Source organism: Tympanuchus pallidicinctus, unplaced genomic scaffold (assembly GCF_026119805.1).
Source record: "Tympanuchus pallidicinctus isolate F22 unplaced genomic scaffold, pur_lepc_1.0 scaffold3, whole genome shotgun sequence".
Classification (NCBI taxonomy): domain Eukaryota; kingdom Metazoa; phylum Chordata; class Aves; order Galliformes; family Phasianidae; genus Tympanuchus; species Tympanuchus pallidicinctus.
In genome coordinates, this window is record NW_026294747.1 from 7,010,900 (window position 1) to 7,016,527 (window position 5,628).

Below are 5,628 nucleotides of genomic sequence, written 5' to 3' on the forward strand. Positions count from 1 at the left end.
ACTAACTACACTCCATTTTTGCCAGAAAGAACTGTTTTAAGAGTTATTCAGAAACCATTTAGCAACTATAGTACACATATAGTAGCTTCTGTTTTGGCAGTGGTACCAACAAGTTTTTGCATTTTATCATATGCTAAACCCTTGATAACTGCCTTCAATAGTTCTAGTATAGAACACTGTGATAGAGAGGAATGTGAACTTTTGGAACAAGGAGGATGAGTGAAATTGCTACTTCAAACAGACATCTCTCATCGCACGTGCTCCAGTATGGTTACCAAAGACTTTTTTTTTTTTTTTTTTTTTTTTTTTTTTTTTTTTTTTTTTAAGCACAATCCAGTAACCAAACAGCTCAGAAAAACTATTTCTACTTACTTCCAACTTGAACAGCTCTATTTGACTCTGAGCCCCTCCATCTCCCTGCCTCAAGTCAGGGAGAGCCTGCTTTTACTCTCACAGCTGAGGTTAATAATTACTCCTGATACCCAATATAAAACAGGTGGAGAGCACTAAGAAAACCTAGCTTGTACTCTTTTCCCACTGGTTGCTCTCTAGCATTAGCTGTACTTGAAATAAAGATAGTTGTTGGATTTTATGGTGACAGCACAGGAGCTGAGCTCTTTAGGTAAGCACTAATTATACTCCCCTTTCTCTTTTCTTTAGTTAGTTGGTAGAGAAAGAAGGTGAAAAGAGCTTTAAGTAGTAGAATTTTACTTTTCCTAAATATTTGTTGATAAGCAGATATTTTTGGTATCTTAATCATATGTGTTCAGTTATTCAGGGTTGCTTGATATTCTCATTTGTGTCTGCTCCTGAGAAGACCTGAAGATACTGTGGGGAACTACTGGGGAATTTTAAAGTTAGCCTTAATACTTGTGTTGGTGCATCTTATTTTGCTCTGTTAGAATAGCCTTCTTACTGTTATATATCGTGGTAGCTGAAGTACAAACACAGATGTGCTGCTATATTAGCTCTTAGTGGATCAATTAGTCCCTACTGGTCTATTTATATTAGATATTCTCAGGAATGACTTCATGCTCTATTTATGCTGTATTAGAATCTGGAATGGATCAGAAAATGAAATAGTGTATGGGAAACTTATTTTGTAGCATGGAAACCCAGTAGCTGATCTCTAACAAAGCTGTAGTTGTTGGAGTAGATTCCAGAACAACTTCTGTACTCCGAGTTCAAAACAGACTTGAAAATCAGTATCTGGAAATGTCTTTGTGCTCATATTGCAACTTTCCTTTGAATTAATAGCTTTATAACATCCACATAAGAGTACATGATTTTTCACACTCTTTGTATATAAAGGCCTACTTACTACTGGCGAGGCTTGAATAGTCAGTGTTCGATTCTGTTCTAACAGAGTGCAGAGGTTATTATGGTGGGAAACTGCAGTGAGTCACGTCTAGGTTTTGTGATATTTAAATGGTGTCTGATTTTATGGAAGAGAGGATGGGGGAAAAAAAAAAATACAGAAAACGAAGATAGAAACTCTAAAGAGCTGTCTGGGTTTGGTTTCATCCAGCTGAAACAGTGGTGAATTTATTCTACTTGCATATTACTTTTTAAACAATATTATGACCCCAAAATTGTTACAAGTGCAGAAGTGTTCTTTTGTAAGAAAGGATTTTCTGGAAAAACATTTCTAATAAGTTTGATACTTGAACAATGGTGAAGTTTAATGAATTACTAATGCTACATTAATCCTCTTGAAGCACAACTTTAACTTCATCATTATATGGATGTCAAGCATGTTCACAAAGTATTAGCATCTCTTCCTTCTACTCCACCTTGTAGGAGAGGAGCAAAGAAAATTGCCATTAAGGAGACAAAATAAAATGGAATTCCTGCTCTTGATTTTGAAGCAGCTGCTGGTGTAAGGGAATGAGAAAAAGATGGTGGCTCTGAGACTGGGCTGGCTGCTGTTTCCCAGAAATGCGGAGCAGTGTGCAGTCTAAAGGGGACCTACAAGTACTACCCATGAGCCTATAGCACTAGAAACTAGAGAAGTCCGGGAAGCATTTTAGATGCTTCCCATTTAGAAGTTAAAACAAGACCCTGAACCCATTTTACTTGAAACATCATATATAATGAATTCTTGTTTTGTTGATTTTTGTTGTCCTCGTTTGTTTTAAGGGTTCTCTAAAACTTTTTCTTCACTATTTTCATGTGAGAAGATTTAGCGTGAAGCAAGTTTGTTTTACCCTTTGATAGCCCATGTGAGTGATTTATAAAAACTTCTACAGAGACACCACCATCTTTCATGCTTTGTTAGGGAGCCAAATTGCTCCAGGTGGCTTAGACAGATGCTAGCACCTTGACTACGCCCTAGTTTGTATACCGTTTTAATAGTTACTAATTACCTATTCAGTGTCATTACCATGTTTCTGTTTTGGCACAGAATTACAGAGCAAGTTACAACAGTCACCAAGATTGCTAAGTATTCTGCCAACAGTAGAATACAAGAATTGTTAGGGCGCTTATAAGGTATGCTGAGAAGCTAGTGTACTTAACTCTTTCAATTTATGCTTTTTTGGATTCCTTATGATTTTGATCCATGACTGGGACTGACAACCCAAAACTAATACCACTTACTTGTCTGATACAGTGCTAACCCCCAACCTGTTTCTTATGATTTGGGATCAGTTTGTGGGGGGAAAAAAAAAAAATAAACCTTGGATGCTCTTCAGAAATGTGGGTGGGTTTTTTTTTTTTTAAGTTGTAGTGTTAAATACTTTTATTGCAAGATCTAATTTATTAAGAAGGAAAATCTCCAGGGACTTCTTGTTAGAAATATTCTGTGTAGTAAACATTTATTTTATTTTTTTACTGTAGAAGTAAGCAATCATAACATATGAGAGAATAGGACTTTCCTCCTTCATTGATCCTGAGTGATTCTGCTTCATAGCAGATACCTATTTCATAGCAGGAGTTCTAAAACATACTCACTTTTCATAACTGTTTTCCAGGCATTATTTCCTAGTGAATGCACTGTAGAAGGAGATAGTTTCAGCAAGGCAAATTGTTTGGGGTAGAGCACTGTGCATATGCCTCTAGTTATAGCACTACCTCATTTGACACTGCTTTGTTAGTAGGTACATGCTTCACCGATAAGGAAACCCCACATGTATTCCAGTGTAGGTTGGATAGGACTTCTCTGAGTAACTGTACATCTAGAGAGGAAAGTTTTCCTGGCATAACTAAAATGATCAGTGGTGTGACTTATTCTAGGAGTACTGCTTTGCTGATAAGACTGTTTTATTTTTATACAACACAATAGTGGAAACACCAAGAGCATTTTGGCTGGCTTATTTAAAAAGAAAATTATAGCAAGGAGTCAACCGACCCCCATCTAGTAAGATCTTATCTACAAAAGAATACTTAACTTTTACATTTAAATTACTGTTTAGCTTCCAGAGTTCACTTCCATGTGAAATGTGTAATGAATGCTTACCAGAGCTGTTGTCTGGACTGTCTTTGAGGCAATGATCCTCATGCTTGAGTTTATCACTTTGTGGTCAACTCAAATTTCAAAATGTAGGTTTTTTTGTGTCTGTTATCCATCTTTAATTCCATTAGCTTTTTTGGCCTACAAATAATTCATGGAAAAACGAGTTCTTACTGTGAGTAAATTAAAGGAATTGACCATACTGTCTGTAAAAGAAAGAATATGTTTTAGATCACAGGACTTGAACCCAGTTCTTTAGCTTTACTGCTGTCAGTGTGGAGCAATGGGCCTCAATGAATACTGAGACTTGGGGAAATTTTCCCATAAAGGTTCTGTTGTAAATCATGTTTATTTTTATAAGCTTGTTGATCCTTATTTCCCCCTGATGCCTTGCTTGAATTTTCAACTAATAATAGTTAAAAAGCTAAGCTAAAAGAAATTAGGGGAGACATGTTGCATTACAGCTATTGTCAATCTCTGAAGGTATGTTTACAGAGCAATCTTGATTTGAGATGCTGCCTGCCAGAAACTTTTTTGACATGTTTCATTACATATTTTTTCTGTTAAGTGCAGATGAAAAGTTTTGTTAGCTATTCTCACAAATACATTGTTTTTTCACTTCCCCATCAGTCTTGCACCTGTTTAAAGAAGTTACCCTGTCAGCTATACCAGGGTAGTAATCACCTGCAGGCTGTGCTGCTCTGGAAGGGAGGAAGAATTTTTAGCTGCAGGTTGTCCTGCAAAATACATAGGAGGCAGCAGGTTGTTTTAAACTGGTTTCTCTACCAGGAAGGAGACATGGAGCTGCACCTTTCAGAATTAATTGCCAGTATGGTCTAATCCTGTGTATTAGTCGTCACATTACAGGCATTTATTTGAATTATTTCATCAATTGTGATCCTGTGTATGTCATCAGTGTTTTTGGAAATGTAGCTCCTTTTTGTATAGGAGGAAAAAAAAAAAATCAAAGCTTTGTTATGGTTCTTTCAGGCTGAATTGTGGGGAGAATTAGTCTCCTTATAGGTTATATGTTCATCAGGAAAATTCTGTGGGAAATCAAGTAACAACAATGTTTAGCTTACAGTCATTTCAAATATGAAAGAAATAAAATTTTTCATACATTGCAGTTGAGAAAGTGCATTAGGCAAATAGGAGCCTAGGGTAACCCTAAATTTGGGGTAAACACTGCAAAGAGCATGGGCTTATTTTCTCTACTGGGTTGATTTGGGAGCACTATCTGCTTATTTATGGACTCTCTTTCAGTGCAGAGCTAAATCAGAATGGAAAGCTAAAAAGTTCCAAAATAGAATGTGTGAAATCCCACCTGCAGGCTAAATTCTTTTAGAAAACAATTATTCTAGAGAAACATTTTCTGTTTCAATTTTAAATCTTTCATGTTTTTTTATGGTTATGGCTGATGCAGTGTCAATTCCTTAACTAAGTTTGCAACATTCAGACTTAGAAAACTTCCATTTACTGGAAATAGGAAGGGGAAACACATACTTGGAGCAGATACATTCCTTGTTTTCCAGTTAAGGAAGCTGGCACAAGATGTTACAAATACTTTGGGAAGAACTGTGGTTTTACAGACAATGAAAGCAGTACTTAGAGCAATGTGATATCTAGATAGTATTGCTGAGAATACAATTATGATCAATCTTCTGTTGTATAACTAATTAGTAGGGAAACCTCAAATTATAACTATAGAATGATGCAACAAATAGCTGATTTTTGACACTTGCAAGATCCAAAAGGTGTGCGTGTGTGTGATCTTGCATATTACTTGTTTTAAGATACAGTTCCATGACAGTGTAGCTGTTAGGCACCATACCATCTGAGCAAACAAATTATATGAAGAAACAATTCAGGTTAAAAGTAATAGTTTGCAGTACAAGCTCTAAAAGTCCAACTCATATGAGTGAACACTGAAAGTCTTAGTATTTGTGTTTTTTTTTTTTAAAGTAAGTTTATTGTAACTTCAAGTAAAATAAGGAATTTTTTAGTTTCTACATTTACATTACTAGAGGATCCTCAGTGTGTCTGTGTAATGGTGTTTGAAATAATTTATGATTAATCTATATACTAAGGTATCTGGGAGCTCTTATTAATTAAAATCTGCTGACTATGTTTCACAGTTATATTGGAGATAGGTACGTCAATTTAAAATATTTCCATTG

At 35.7% G+C, this 5,628-nt stretch overlaps 1 long non-coding RNA gene across 1 annotated transcript; it reads left to right on the forward strand.

Moving 5' to 3' along the window:
* Positions 1-533: 533 nt before the first annotated feature.
* On the forward strand, positions 534-4,847 carry LOC128085626 (uncharacterized). Its single transcript, XR_008209030.1, has 3 exons — positions 534-622; positions 2,405-2,490; positions 4,082-4,847. It is a non-coding gene; the product is annotated as an uncharacterized LOC128085626 (long non-coding RNA).
* Positions 4,848-5,628: the final 781 nt, after the last annotated feature.